Raw genomic sequence first — 17,475 nt, 5'->3', positions numbered from 1 at the left:
TCACCAATAGATTTCTTTGATTAAAACAGAAAAAGTTCTACGAAAAAAAAAAAAAAAAAAACTATTTAACTAAAATAACAAGTTTGCATATATCACTTTAAAGAATGATATTCCACCATTAAAAAATTCCATACTAAATAGCATACAAAGGGTATTTCTTAAAGAATAACGTCACAGAATACTGCGAAGTAATATGAAAATTCCACGAGCTTACCCAACCAGGACGCCATTTTGCAGAGAAACAAACACGGCTTCTCTTCTTTCCTCAATCAGGCGAAACCGGAAACCTCAATCGAATTGGCAAATGAGCTTTTATTCCTGATGAAATATCATCAACTGAAATGCGTTACGTTCCATGTCACGCAAGGCGGTGGATTCCAAGCAAAATTTCAACGGTTAACCACAAGCATTGACGATGGTTAATATCATCTTAGTCACATAGTGGATTCCATTTTAATCACAAATGCAGAGGTTTAATGAAGTTCTATCGGCAAAGAAAAATCATAGCAAATACAGGTCTTAAAAAGATGCATTTTATTAGGGATTCTGACTTCAAGGACTATTTAGAAACACCATTTTAATGTATTTAACAAAAATACATAATGTTTTCAGTATTTGTTAAAATTCCGCTGTCTTGCAATAAGCTTGTTTATTCTTCTAATAAATAAAGTTTTAGGTATCGCTATATAACGGCTGCTACAGATAGGCTCCAATGCTATTTCAGCAAGGGTGGGAGGCTCGTTTGTCTTACAACAAATATAGGAACTTTCACTGTTTCTAGCAAATGGTGTTTTTAGTATATGTTTTTTTTTCGTTTATTTAATAAACGAATACAGTATTACGAATAATTTAAAAAGACTCATCTCAAATATCTCTACTTTAGTATAAAAGCATTGCTATGTAGTTTATAAAACAAAAGAAAAAGTATAAAGACAAACAAGTCTCAGGCTCAAGTAAAAATTTTTTTTTTTTGCATCAGTGTTGTCAAACTAATAACATAAAATGTACTTTGGAATAAGAGTTTCCAGTTCTTTTTTTTTTTTTTTTGCTGTGTGTTAAAATACATCACATCCTTCTTTAAGACTTTATTTATATTCTACTTTCATTTTTACATAAAACGTTTGCAGAACCACATCGTTTTTAAGACAACAGTATTCGAAACGTTAAAATAGTTTAATACACTTATCTCAACAAATATAGCCAGTGATTCTTTTATTACTATGGTAATGTTATTTGACGGCTATCATAGATTTGCCTCAACTTATACAGTGTCCATTAAAAGGGACACTTTTGATTCATTGGGAGGGGAGCTAACAGTTTTAAAAGCAATAAATTGTAACTGAAAGTATTTTGAAGTGTATGTTTACCTAGTGGTCTTACATTAAATATTTTCCTCCAAAATTAAATATTCAACTACAGAATAATTATTTTCCCTTTAAAAAGGGGGGATAATGTCTTAAAAGTGATAGGACATTTATTATTCAAAAAGAAAATATTGAAAATTTTTTAATGATTAGTTGGATTATTATTAGCTTCAAAAGTATGATTTAATTTTTAACATGAAATCAATTATTTTTTAATTATTTCCAGCCTGGCTTTTCTCCACTCTTATGCTACTACTTTCCATTGTTTTAAATTACAGAGACTCACATATGTTTTCAGACACTTTAATTTTTGAAAACCTTTTGCATAGATCTTGTACTAAATATTGAAACACAGACTTCAGTTTTTCCCTTATATAATACTTTTTTTTTCTATTTTAAGCATAACTTGATGCAAAATATATATCATCAAAATATTCCTCGTGATAAAATAATTTATTCAAAAACTTTTAATTAGTAACTTACATAATAATTAGGAAACTCGAACATTTTGTTGAGATGTTTTAGTAGGTGATGCTTCTTGTCATAATTTCTGGTTTTAGATGAAAATTCATGACAAGAACTATCGTATGCACTTGAAAATATTATTTGTTCAGCAAAATATATTAACAGTTCTATATCTGAAGTGAACATGACGAGAAGATACAAATGAATGAGAAGCTCTGTAAGAAATTTAAATAGTCATCATTTTAAAAATGGTAAAATTATCCAAAATAATCAAACCATTGCTGATGTAAAGCGTTTAACTACCTTTCGTGTTATAAAACAGCGGAAATTCCGTGAAATTGCTCAAAATGAGCTGAAGTCCTAACCATATTCCAAGCTAATGCCAAAATTAATTTAAGAAAAATCTAACAAGACCAAAAAATTAATTTTATAAAACGATTCGTAATAAAATTTAATCTGAAACTGTTAAAACAGTCATTAAGGCACATGAATGCAATGGCGATCAGTAAACAGAAAATTCTTCATCAACAAGTAAACAAGGAAAATACGCCTGAAGTCTGCAAAATCTATGGAAAGCAAAGACTTACCAAAACCAATGTTTACTTTGCAATTATATTTGCATCCGAGTCAAAATTTGTGTTGTGATTTATCTCACTTGTTTGATAGTAACATCAGAATAAGCCCAGGAAAGTTATCGTGTCAAAGAGAACAAGATTGCCCCAGTCGCTGGCTACAGCCTTGAGCCACTATACAGGTGACAGTACAACTTTGCTCAATTCCGCCCCATTTTTTATGGACAGCATCCAGGAGAGGGCGGCTTTGAGGGTTACCCACCACTCTTCCCCTACCACCAACTTCTCTCGTAGACTTTCGGCTCGACCTGTAGCCATGTATTTGGAGTGCTCCCATGCCCAGAGACACTATACATTTACAAACATCCATGCCTTCTCCGGGACTGGAACCCGGGCTCTTCAATATTACAGTAGACTCCTTTAACCACTGTACCGTCTGGGCGGCCGAGTTTCAGGTGGATGAATTACTCTGTGACGAAAGCCGAATGAAAACTGCATAATCCAGACCAGACGCTAAAGTGGCTAATGACGTAAACGCCATCAAGGGTGACCGCTGACCTTATCAAGAAAAGTTTAACAATGAAATTCCACCCTAGCAGATGCTATCCACTACAATAGACCAAACCCTGCCTAGGGTAGAGCCAGCGGTCCAGACAGCATTTACTGAATTTCAAAATAAAGAAAAAATACTTTAGCAAAAAAGGCCTATTTAAAATACATAGTTAAATATACAATATATAGTCATGTACATATAAAGCCTGTTAGCTGTTAAGCATAAGGATGAAGGCATAATCAAAGAACGTCTTTGTTCACGTTCTTCGGCAAAATGGTTTAGAGATGCTACGTCGTTTTTGAGATGGGGAATTTAGTTTCTATAGAAAATAATATGGATCAGTCTAAATATAGAAATGATTCTCAATGAAAACCTGAAAACATCTGCAAGAAATCTTGAAAAATAAAACACATTCAAGTTCTATCAGGAAAATGATCCTAAACATAGAGAGTCCTAAATATTCGCTTGTAATTATTATAAAACTGATCTGAAGTTCCCAAAGTACTCTATATCCTTCAGACTTATATCCTATCGAGCACTCATGGGTTAAGAAAAAAAGAACAAGGAAACGATATTTTTTCGAAAGCTCTACTAAAATTAATTCTCACAGAGGAGTGTTACAAAATAGAACATTCCAGCACGAAAATATTAGTTGAACCCAAGCGAAAGTGTGTGGAAAGTGTAATTTTAGCTAGAGGATATTCAACGAAATATTCAATGATCTGTTTCTGTTTTTATTAAATGTAAAACGTTTGTTCATTACGCGAGTTCATTTTCAGAACTGTTTGATTTTTAGCCCAAAGGGCGTTAGCCCAGAAGGGCTATTATCAAGCAAGCTTATCTAATACAATAAGACCCCGCTTAATACGGGGTATACGTTCGATCAAGATAGAGCGTAATATGAAACAGCGTTAAACGAGGTTATCTCATCATGTAAATAATGGGGTTAGGGGAAGATGGGTAGAAAATTGTTCAGGTATTTTACCCTTAAATTTATTAATTATGTTTTTTATAACAATAAAAAAATTTATTTCTTACAAATATAGAAACATAATAAATGAATATACATATAAAAATAAATAAAATTCTAAGTCAGTATGTTTACATTTCAGATCATTCAGTCTCTTCTGCATTTCCAATTTTCTGCCTTTTTAATTAAGAAGGTATCTAATGTAATTTGCGTTTTCCTTTTGCGCTCTGTAAGAAGTTGTTGGTAAGTGGATAAGGCATCCATAACACCCCGTCTTGCCTTTGAACTCCTGTCAAAATTTGGGTCATTTTCAATAAATTGGTCCATAATTTTTGTTATAGTGGTCAAGAAACGCTGCTGAAAGTTCTTTTTGCTCTTCCTCAGAATCACTCCTTTTCAATATTTTTTGTGTTCTTCTTGGTCCGCTAATTCCTTGAGCTTATCATTAAAAAGACTTGATGCTCTTTCTTGCACTATTTCTTCGACATCTTCCACATATACTTAATTTAAACCGGTTTCTTTCGCTAATTCCACTATTTCTTCCACTATTTCATTCATATCGACAGAGTGTCCAGTGTCACCGCCCTTGCTTATATCTGGCCAAATGTTCTTCCACACCCATTTCAAACATTTTTCTGTTACCTCATCCAAGAAGGGTTTATGTTTTCTACTCGTGTCCAGGTGGGCTGAAGGGAGCCTCCAATTCTTACAGTTCTTACAGCATTCATAATATTGTAGTTTTTCCAAAACTCTCTTATTGATTGTTTCTCTTCTCCGTCTGTTTTATCAAACATCTGTCTAAATGTTCGCCGCAGGTAATAAGCCTTAAAATTTGATATAACGGCCTTGATCCATTGGTTGGATTAAGGCGGCAAGAAAACCATTTCGACTGGAATGCATGTTATTAAGTCAAATAAATTCGTTGGATGGCTAGGGGCATTATCAATTAAAAGTAGTGCTCTAGATCCAAGTTTTTTTAATTTCGCAATAGTGTTTAACAGACGGGCAAAAATATTCAGTGAACCAATTTTCTCTATCGTGTTATTTCTAGAACGGGTAATTCTAGTTGCAGATCTTGTCGTATTTGCAGTTGCCAATGACAGTATTTTTTCTTTATTCTTAAGAATAGTCCTTATTGTTGATGTTGCCAAAATCAGTGCAGCACCAGTTTGAGACTGGCGTTCACCAGTATCTAATCTTCTAATCACTTGCATTTTAGTTTCTAGTGAAATGCTTTTTCTTGTTGCTTTATTTTCGTGTTTTTTATTATCACCCATGATAAAAACTAAAAATCCTAATATTTGTCACTATATCAATCGTTATATTATATAATTTATACTTACAATTACATCAACAAATGTTTGAAACTATAAAAATTACGTTCGTATAGCACCGCAGGAAAGAACAAACACGGATAAACTGCTTCGGATATCGGAAAGCCTAACGCTGCGTACAATTTCGGGAATCTCACAATTCAAATAAAAGAGCATTAAACCGAAAGAGCGCTAAACGAAACAGCGTCAAGCGGGGTCTTACTGTATATCGTTTTAGATTTATTATAGTATTTGAATAGAACTTGAGGTAATTCTTCAGATGATATAATTTTTGTGCCCTCTGAGTTATAAAATGAATGACATGTAATACTGTTAAGGGAACCTAGCGCCGAAGTGTCGGTATGGTAAATAAATATAGTGAACTTTAAAGAGTGCATTTATTCTATTGGGGTTTGTGCGCTATCCACGAAGTAAATTGAATCCAAAATTCGTTAACTGTTATTTCAATAAGTTTAGATGAAATGCAGGAAAATTGCATATAATTTAATATTCCGTTATTCCGTACAAGGAAGTCATGTGGTGTACACATCAGATTTTTTTTTCAGGTTTTCAGAAAGAATATATATATATATATATATACTTAAATTAGTCCTTATTAGTTTCTATAAAACTAAATTTTCCATCCCAGAGACAGCAAAACATATCCATACCATTACGTCTCTACCCCGATGCACTGATTTTTTAGAGTTTTATTCTTCATTCGATTTTTGACACCAGTAGTTTCAACGGACCCTAATATATTAGATTTTGTTCGTCTGCAAGTATTGTTATAATATGATAAATCTTAGCTTAGTAAGAATTTCGCGAAAGCGAGGCGTATTTTCCTTGTTTTCTTGCTGCCGAAAGATTCCCTTCTTGCTGATTGCTCAATGTAACCATATTCCCTAATGAGTTTTCTAAAAATTTCAGGGTTAATTTTTAGTGTAAATCGTTCTTCCAAATCCGTTGCAAGTTTTACAGATTTAAATCATGGGTCTTATTTGATTTTTTGTAGGTTAAATCTCCTACTCCTTGATATTAGCTTGGAATAATATTCCAGAATTCAGCTCATTTTTCAAGAATTCCATGCAGTCTTCATCGTTTTATAGCATCCAATAACACTTTAAATCAAGGATGTTTTGGGTATTTCAACTTATTTTTACTATCTTTAAAATGATTAAATTGTTGAATTTGTAACAGAATTTCTCGTTAATTTTTTTTAATGTCTTGTTCACTTCAGATATGGAATTCTTAATGTCTTTTGCTAAGCAAGTAGCATACAAAGGCAGACGATAGGTATTGGGATATATTTTCACTTCAAACAAATTATTTTGATAAGAAACATTGCCTCTCAAAACATCTCAACAAAACTTTCGAGTGTTAATTATTATAATTCGAGTCAAATTATTATGTGAGTTACCGATTGACAATTTTTGAATGTTTTATTACAATAAATATTTCGACGATATTTATTTTGCAATAATCTAGGCTTAAATTTGAGAAAAAATGATATATTAGAAAAATATTGGAAGTTTATTTAGTGATTTATTGAAATAATTTACAAAAATACAAGTATCCGTAAACACACTGTATCATACATTAAAGAAAACTGTATCAACATTTTACGACATGAATAAGTATTTTATAAAATTTATCGTTAGTATCAGGTTGACAGAATTTAACGCAAATTTGACCTTTGCTTATAATTTGCTATCTTTGAGACAACACTATAATGCAAATGCAACGTTATTTGACCTATTCTGTGGTTAAGGGTGAATTGAAAACACCTACATTGTTTTTTAAATTAACATCTTATGTAAATTCTTTCTTCCGCTTTAGTATTACGCATTAAATAACTAAAATAAAAATATGTATTAAGGTTTTAGAAGAAAATATTTAGTTAAAATTAAAGGATTTTTCAAATTTCGACTATAATCACACATCACCAAATCACGATGCCATGAATGTTCCTTCGCATGATATCATATCGGCAGCTGCTATCATATCTCATACTATCAGTACGATGAGAGAAGGTTTCAAGCTTGAATTTCAATGCGAACAACAGGAACTCAGTTATCTTATGTGGCTTTGAATTATCAAAGTTTCCCAACTACAGCCAAATTGATGTTTATAACTTCTTTTATCCCTTTGTAAAACTTGTAAATGGACGATAGTATCGGAAGACGTTTATGGATACTGCTATAACCTTTGAAACGTATCTTCGATATTTATAGATCAGATACACAGAACAGACAACCGCTAGCAAAATTCACATGTTCCCTAATGTAAAATCCTGTTATTTTAAACAATATTAAATATGAACAAAAATGCAATGCTGACTCATTTTCAAAGAAGTTAATTTCTAAATGAATACATTGAATAAATTGCATTATTAACCTTGAAGAATCTTAAGAACACAGCACTTTTTGCAAAATTTGTTTTAAATATATTACATAGAGAAGATTACAGATTTCGCAGTTTTGAAAGCCTTCTTGAATCTGCACTGCATTCTTCAAAAAAATTTTCTAGTTCATGGTCAGCGTTTTATTGTTCAGTCAAACTGTATGAACTAACAAATTCTGAATGGATAATTAGCACCCCTAGCTTTTGAAAAATGATGTATGAGTATCATTTTCTATCCTTGTGATAATTCTTTTGTTGGTTATTTAGCATGGCAACAGAAACATTGAATATTCTAAAAAGCTGGGGATTCTGAGCTTTATCGATATCATTTCAACTATAGTATCCCTTCTGCAGCTCAAACTCTTTCATAACTTTTAGCTACATTTGAAAAGTTTCTTCTTTCCCAGTATCTGCTCAATAGCAGGTTAGGTTACCAGTCATCGGACACGCTATAGATGTGTATAAGATTTCAGTGTGTCCATTTTGCAATATCGATAAGTGCAACAATATGATAGATGGTACTTGCTATTACTAAATCAATAAATATTTCCCAAAGTTCAATCGAAATGCATTCGTCGATTACTAACATAGTATTTTGTGGAATCGTACAGTAAATATAAAAAAGTCGTAGTTCTTTATTTTTATTGAAATTTATATATGCAGCATTACAATACACTAAACTCGATTTTTAGCATCTTTTACTGTTGCAAGTGATTTTAAACGTCTTTTAGTGATTTTAAATGTTAAACCTAATCTGCCATAATTACATAAATTTAATTTGCTTGGAAATTTAATTTGAAACACTAAATTTACATTTGCTACACTAAAAAATGAATTTTAAGAAAATACAATAGCATTATTATAATAAATTCATTAAATAGTAAGAACAGCTTCAACGAAGGTGAAACATTTCTGATTCTTGGTTTCTTGGAATTCTTCATTCTTGGAATCAGCCAAGTTTTTTTAAATTTAAACACAATTCATTTTTGTAACGCTATAAAATGGGACAGTGTAGACTAAAAAGTTGGATGATTCACGAATGCTTTAAAAATTATAAAAGAAATTTTAATACATCAAGCCACTTTAAATTCAATAAAAAATAACTATTTCACTACAAGCCGAAAACAAGCAATCATCCCAATTTTGAAAACAAGCCTTTGCAAAATGAGTTAAGTTATACAGAAGAAATTGCTTAAATTACATCAAAGATAACCAAGGATTGCATTTGCATTAAACATGCAACAATTAAGTTCGCTTTAGGAATTTTTATGGTCTCAAATGGCTTTGAAAAGTGATCTAGGGCATCATTTATCGGTCTTCAGGAATATATTTAACGATTTCAGCCGCTTTATAAATTCTAGAGCAGTGGTTCTCAAGCAGTTTTGCACCATGTAACTCTTTCACCATTGCTAGAAGATATCCTCCCCCTTCGGAAAATGCATACATATTTGTTTAAATTTAGAATATTTTATATCGCCACAGCAGGAAATAGGTGAAATCAAACATTATTTTTGCAAACAGCATTACCCCTGAAATTTTACCTGGTTGAGAACCGCTGTTCTAGAGAACTGGAACGAATCAAGCATTGCGTTTGTGTTAAATATACAACTGATATTTTCAACTCATAAATTTTCATTGTCTCAGGCTGTGAGGGGCTATCTCAGGGGCTATGAGAATAGATTTAGGACGTTACTTATTCTCCACCCTCCAGAACATGTTACACGATTATTATGGCTTCACAAATTCAAGAGCACTGTAGCAACTTTGGAGATTATGTTCAGAATGCAGGACGTTTTCAGAGATGTATCCTAAATCGAGATACTCCCCTAAAATTCGAGATTGTTTCGCTCAGTCTGGGATCTATGTTCATGTCAGTTAAACCAAATTGATAAGAAATGTTTTTTTTATAAGAATAGGAGTCTGAAATGAAATACTTAGAGGTTAAATAACGAATTCTATTTACGCAAGGAAAAACAACTTAGGAACTGAATTTGAGAAATTTAGTAGCTAATAGAAGGGGAAAATGGGATGACAACAAAATTACTATGGTTGCTTTGATAAGAAAATGTTTTTTATAACGGTATTTAGTTCTTTATTAAATTCATGTAATTAACCATCGAACCGAGAGCTTTGCGACAACTGAATATCAAAAAAGGCCAAGTATGGCTGTACAATTGCGCAGTCGGTCATTAATGCACATGCACTTTCCTCTTATCTCATTCTTCTTTTTTGTTAAAGATAAGTTTGTCTCGACTTGATGATGTCTCGACACTTCCAGGTTACATAGAAAATTTCTTGCTCTTTCTCTTTTTTTTTATTTCCTAGAAAGAAAGACGGACAGAGATGCAAGGAAAGTATGTGAAACCAACAATTAAAAAAAATCAATTAAAAAATTAATCAATTAAAAAAAAAAAAAAAAACGAAAAAGGCTGACGATAACGAAAAACTTTAAGCTTGATGATTCAATGCTTTCGGAAGTTGTTTGGGGGAAGGGGTAAAAATAAAATACATTCAGCAAATCCAGAATTTTTCATGTGTTCTTAGATCTTAATCATGAATCCGGTTCCTTCTCAAAGAAATTATTTTATAGTACAGCTCATGTTATCCAGAATGGCTTAAACAGCAAGACATATGGATAATTAAATGCAAAAATCTGGATAAATAGATTTTTTTTTCGCTTGCTGAATACATACTTGTTGTACTACAAGTTACGGCATTTTATTTTTTTTCTCGTATTCTTTTCTATTTCAACAAACATTATATGTTAAAAAAACACTTTACAACCGGGAAAAGAGAAAAATATCTTTAAAAATGAAAAATCTCAAGCAAAATATAACGCGACATGCATCACGTTGCTCCATAAACCTTACGACGTTCCTCCAGCATATGATTTTATTATGCAGTGACTAGCACATCCATTCAACACATCGACGACCCGTAGTTCGATTTTCGGCAAAGGCGCAGCAGAATTTTCGCATTTCCCGCTCCGATAACTATTTGTCTCTATAGTTTTTCATACTTTAAATAAAAACTCCTTGCAATAATAATATTAAAGAGTTCCACTCTTTAATTAGTTTAACTTGGTCCCTGTTGAGACTGTCATGTTAGTTAGCGCCTCGTATGGAAACAAACATAGAGTCAGAAAATAACCTTCTTATAAGAACTTTAAACTTAACAGATGCACGGTTTGTGCTTTCATTTTAAATCTCCGCAACTTGAGGGATTTCAGGTAACATAAAATTCGAATTAAAATTAATTTACTGTTGGAGACTCACAGTGCAAAAATCTAAGAAATAAGGTGGCCCAGTTCTAACTAAATGCGTGAGCAATTCGGCTAGCAGAAAAGCTAGCGGCGGATAACACAAGTCTCAGAACTGCGCCTGATTTTTTTTTTTTTTTTTCTTTTGACAAATGCCAAACATTCGCGCTTAAGCCATTAGTTCACGGGCTGTCCAGTACTTTTTAACAACGTCCTCATACAAAGAAAATGCAATAAAACTATTTAAATGTTAAAAAATCATAGGCCGATTGCAGTCACAGTTTGGAGAATCCACCACTCGTATTCTGTAGAGGTCTCGCAAACAGTCATGTGCAGTCAGACGTCTAAATAGAGCCGTCTTTCTTGGAAAACTGGCAATGAAATTTGTCTCTTCCCCCAGAATCGTCTACCTCTCACCCATAGCACGTTGAATCATCTTTTAAGAATTTTCTTAAGCGTCATGTTAACGAACAATTTAGACGTATGAAAAGAAAAAGCGGTTGATTAATGCGTTGCTTCATCAAAGTTTCTTTCCTAGCCAATGAATCAACTTTTTTATGGCTCACAGTTCCACAGTGGGCTGGTATCCATTGTAAAGAAATTCTGTGTGCCATTGCCTTATGCAAAAGTCTACAGTCTAAGATTCTTTGGGAACCGTCTAATTTTCTTCTATAGTCTAAGATTCTTTTAGAATCTGACAATATGACTGTCTTTACAAAAGTGTTCAGAGTGACAATATGACACTCTTTACCAAAGAGTGACTACGAATCGACAGTTGTTGAATAGCCACAACAACGGCTTCGATTTCCCCATCAAGGGCAGTAGTAAAAGGACCCACAACTATCAACATCGCTGCCAAAGCTCTGTCTATGCATCTGCTGCCATAATTCTAATCTTATATATGCGCATTTCATTTACATCTTGGGAGAGCTACTGGAGCGTAGAGCTGATAGCAAATTTAATGGATTAATTAAATTAAGTATTCTGTAACATAGTATTTAAATCAGCCTGATAAATACATTTGCTTTGGTTATTAGTCTGCTGTAAATGACATTTTCTTTCTCTATTCCCCCCCTTTTTTTTTTTTGTTAAACCAATAAACACGTCGAAAATATTCATCTACAACTAAATCAATTTTGTAACGATGTTATTTCACACATCAAATATATATAATGCAGTTTCATTCTTTGTGTTATATAAATTAAGAAAAACATAAATAAATTAACCGCCAGTTTACTTTTAAATGGAGTCGAAAGAAGGAACAAATGATTCGGATAACTGAATTCGACAGAAATGATTCTGCTATATTTCTTTGTTTGCACTTTGAAAATACAAAGACTGACAACACAAGACGTGGAAAAGCTAAAATTGACAATTTTTTGGACAATAATGCATAAGATTTAATTAAAATGTTAGAAAATCTTGCCAGTTACTTCGCAAATAACCAGTTCTTAGGGTGTTGCCATTCGGTAAAATGTAAGATCATTTTTGTAATTAACCACCAGCCTAATCTGCAACTACTACATTAAAAGATTAAACAGCAGCTAGCGCATTTTTAAATAATGTGAATTTTCATCTTGCACTCAATTTTTTGCTTTTCTTGTTTTGCTTTGTGTTTTTTTGCTTTGTAGGGAATCACTGCAAGAAAACAGCTCACGGTACTAGAAAATTTATGGAAGACAACTATGTCGAAACGGTCCCCTTGTTCAGTTACGAAAAACTCTTTAATTTTAGACAGTTCGATATTAAGAATCACGATTTTTAATAGAGTGTCCGAAGCACTATAAATCTGATTTTTGACTAAGAAATTCTTATTGTCAATATTACTGATGTTCGGCACATCTTTAATTTTGTCTTTCCAGATTTTGAGGCTGTTACGTTATGTTAAGTTTGAGGTCACGTTAAATTACGTGACAACATTAGGTAACACCATCAGTCTATTTATCTCCTATGCAATAAAGCAAGCGCTACCATAACTATAAAATCTTAAATTCTTCCGTGCTGCCTGGTAATTAGCTAATTTCCAAGAGTGTTACAGTTCAGCAAAGCATGAGATCTTTAATTTACCTTTCAATTATAATTTCTTCCCAAACTAAATAATTTAAACAAAAATAGCCGACACACTTCTTAATTTACTGCGCCGCTTCATACTCGCTGGAAACGAAAAGCCTAGCTTGAATAGTAGTGTTTCTATTTCGGAGAATACGAATTATGGTTAAAGAAACATTTAGAGTCTTGCTATGGTCAGCTAGTCACCACGTTTCAACAACATCGAACATATCTGAGATACAGTGCAAAGCTCTATGAACACAAAAGTTAAAACCTCCGACTATAATAAACTAATGGACAGCTTTGCAGGGGGCATAATGTTTATTGCTAACAGAATAATCTCGTGTGCAGTTTTCTCTATAATTGTACGCTCTCGTAAAAATTTACATTGGTAAAACGATTCTTTTGTCACAGCAGCAGCACATACACAGTCTACGTATAATGTTAAAGGCTAAAGCTTGAAGTCTTGCTTCTTTGCGAAATGACGTGCTACTTCTAGCACTGGCCAAATAGTGATGAATGAATCTAGAAACATATAGTATTTTATATAGTATAGTTCGCGAATCTAATGGAGATTTGGTTTATTTTATTATAGCAAAGCACTCGAGGGATATCTGCCTAAGGGGATGTCTCCGTGGAGGATCTAATCTAGTGGAGAATTTATATGATTATTTTAATGAATACATACTATTGAACAAGTTTTCTTTGAAGTCTTAAAGAAATTAATTTCCTTTTTTCGTACATTTGCATAGCAATTTGTACCATTTTGCTAAAATTTTCGAGTATGCTTTCATAGTAGGTTTATTGATTTTCTCTGGGTATGTTTTTTTAAAATTTTTTATCCGTTCAATAAATGTAATTCTGTGATTTCCCCAAATTCACGGGAATAAGATATTGGGTTTACCTTTATTTTTGACATGAATTTTAATTTTAATTTCCTTTCGACCGTTTTACTTCACTTTGAAAATGATTATTTTTATCTTGCAGGTTTAGCGCATATTAGTCTTTCTATTTTTTGAGTATAATTTCTACTACCTAGACTATTCTTAAAAGTATATGCCTTCGTGGTGTAACTGGAAGCACACCCGATGCGGTCTGGAGGTCTGGAGTCCGAATCTCTGAAAGGGCACTGCACATTTTTCACGTTTACTGCATTGATAAACCTAATGACTCAACAAAGGAAATATTAAACAATTTATTATTTTATATTTGTAATCTCGTATAAGTAAATCTCATATTCAATAAAAAGCCATATCATGAGCAAATTTCTCGTTTAGTTTTGATATAATGATAATGCAAATAATACATTTGTTGGCATTTCCAAATGCCATAGTCATACAGAATGAATTTCTGATATAGAATTTTCTATTAACTTGCCTACCCATACATTATCGCTATACATCGTATATATCGAAACCTCACAATCATGATAGTAAATCTCTGTAGTAACACAAACAATGAAAAATCAACAATGAGTTGGTCGGTGAAATTTCGCTTATTTTTCAATATCTTCTTCACAGAGTGGTGTAGTGGCCAAATTCACTATCCAGATGAAATATACTTCTAACTCAAGTTCTTACAATAACATAAATTTTATAAAATAAGTAAAATTAACAGGCGCGGTTCATGACGATGTGGGACTTGGATACATTCAGTCCCGTAATTTCGGAAATTTATTAAACAGGAATGTGCGCGATCAACAGCCTACATGAGGAGTCATAGCTCTAGCAGGCCCAAAATTCCTACAGCCCCAGCAGGAAGGTTCTGGCTCTTCTCAGAAAACCACCTCCCCTTTCTCGCTGTTAAAACTTTACTAACTCACGGTGCCCTTACCTCCGCTGAATCCCAGTGGAAAGGAATTCCACCACTCGTACATTAACAAAGTTGTCCACATATCTTTATCCCTGGAACCGTTGGAGTGACCTTGTAGGCTGAAACCAGAATAATTAACAATGGGACCTCGTTGCAACAGGATTTCTCCGCTGGTGTGAAACAGACACCGTTGCGTTCAGAATTCGGTCCCCCCTGGGCGAAATCTGACACAGAGCATTTATGCGACCTTGTCACAATAGATTTCTGTAACACAGGTATTCATCAGATGGCATCAGCATCAGATCCATTTGCCTTTCTAATAAAATTATTGTTCTTAAATGCAACTACTATTGGTCCTGTTTACTTCAGTCTGTGAATCTAGCTTAAAATTTATAGCTTCGAATTATCTAAAATTAGATTTAAGTTTCTATGTCTCTCTTACCTTCAAATTTCTAGATTTTCTGGAACGAGATTTTTCAAGTACGATCACTAAATATGCCAAGTATTAAGGCGTGAAACGCGTAGACCGCAAAGCCCTAACCTGAGATATCAAATTTTAAGAGGCTCAAAATCATCTAATAATTCCTCACAATCCGCTTTTTTCCTCATAAAGAGAAGGAAAGAGGGTATTGAAGCCATGAAACAGTTGATTGATACGCTTAAAACTCCAGATTGTTTGAATTAGCTGCTAATGACTATTTTTTTATTACCCTTAATATTTTCGAAAACATTTTTAATCAGCCTGCTCGCGAAAGTAACAATTAAGCTCCTTGTACATATTATTCACATTTCTTATTGCACTTTCGATATATTTCTATGTTTGGGTTTATTTGTTATTAGCACTTGTGTGTGTGTGTTTTTGGTGTTGTTTTGTTTTTGAAAGCCTTTTTTCACCGTTATTATTAAGTGTCTCTAGTATTGTATAGTGTTTTATCATTTCAATGGCTTGCCTCGCGTTTCAGGATTTTCGGTCTACTTTGGATTTATTAGATAATTATCTAATACAAGGCTTCTTTGGATTTATTAGATAATTATCTAATATAAGTCTACTTTGGATTTATTAGATAATTATCTAATAAGATTTATTAGATAATAATCTTGAGAAATAGAAGTTTTCACTTCTAATGTGATCTACTTCGTTTTACACATTCGCGGGGACTGTCTTTTGGATAGAAGTAATTTACGATTCAAGTAATCCGATAATGCACCAACTCGGTCAACAACTGTCTGAATCGGCCCAGCATGTGACTAGAATCATTATTCTTGTGCATTTTTTACAGAATGCACAAGAATTATGATTCTAGTCTAAAATTCTGTAAAGAATTCTAAAATTCTGTAAAAAATGTCTAAAATTCTGTAAAGAATGCTTTTGGACATGCGGCATATCACATAAGTGGACCTTCATTGGGTACTGTTGTAACATAAAAAATAAATTCATCAACTCGTAAAGCCAGTAGATTAAAACGTTAACTCATGAACAATTCACTCATGAGCGCTCAGAAAAAATAAATTCATCAACTCGTAATGTCAGCTCACGAAGAATTCTGAAATTTAGGAGAGAATTTGCAGTACAAAATAAAATTCGCGACTGACCATTAAAATTTCTACTTGAGGGAAGCATAGTACAAGCCCGATATTTGCTTACCAACATGCAAACGATTAGCATACACAAGATTCCATGAAAGCGCAATGACGCCTTGAAACATTATAAAATGGCTGACTAAAATGCCGAATTTTCATCATATCACACACATTCACAATCCTCATCTCCGTGCGAAAACTATTTCTTATTTCCTGCATACTTGAACCTTTTAAGATGAATGTTTCAACATGATTATATCAATGCTGATTCGTTCCGAGAACTGTTCTGAGAAAGATGAGCCTCCGATGGAAAATGTTGAGACATACAGAGAATTTTTTGGAACTTCGTGATAGTATGATGACAAAAATGAAAGTTTTATTGGAAAAAATCGTATAAGCCGATAACAGACCATATGATGTTACATTAAAGGGTGGAATGATCTATGGACCAAGCAAAAAGTGCCTGAGGACGTCTATCAAAATTCCAAAAGGATTAGAAAATTTCACCATTCTCCGAAGAAATAGATAACCCAAGGTGTTCTATGGCAATAAACGCGGAGAGGATGTCGGGTATCAGCAAAGAGCAGAATCAGAAGAAACATAGATTATCATTTATGAGAACATTAGTGTTCTGTCAAAAGTTTAAAAAACCAGGACAGCCTGCTAAATGGAAATTAGCTGAACGAGAGACCTTCGAAGTGAAGAAAGCTAACAAATTCGAAGTCCTAAGGAGCAAGAAGAAGCAAATGGAAGAGACAGCTGCCTTGTAGCAAAATTGTTTTCCCAAAAAGCAGATGATACTATCAGTTATCCTACACGAAGCAGAAGTCGAGTGGAAAAATCTAAGAAAGTTGCACAGAGAACCTTGATGCAATAATCAAGGCACAACAAGCTAAAACATTTTCAAAATTCTACGGACGATTACAAGGAACTTAAAAGACATCTCCGAGAGCAAAATATCAAATTTCATTCATTTTAGGTGACTAGTGAAAATACGATTGAGGCAGTTATCAAAGGACTCCTAACGATATCTCCGAAGATGATCTGCCAGAGTAACTTAATGAAGATGATCTGCCAGAGTAACTTAATGAAGATAACTGCTAAGAAAGTAAACCAATTCATTAGGGTAAAAGA

This window comes from Stegodyphus dumicola, chromosome 7, assembly GCF_044657685.1.
Source record: "Stegodyphus dumicola isolate Sdum_Otavi_A_Nest chromosome 7, ASM4465768v1".
Classification (NCBI taxonomy): Eukaryota; Metazoa; Arthropoda; class Arachnida; order Araneae; family Eresidae; genus Stegodyphus; species Stegodyphus dumicola.
This window is presented reverse-complemented; position numbering follows the sequence as displayed.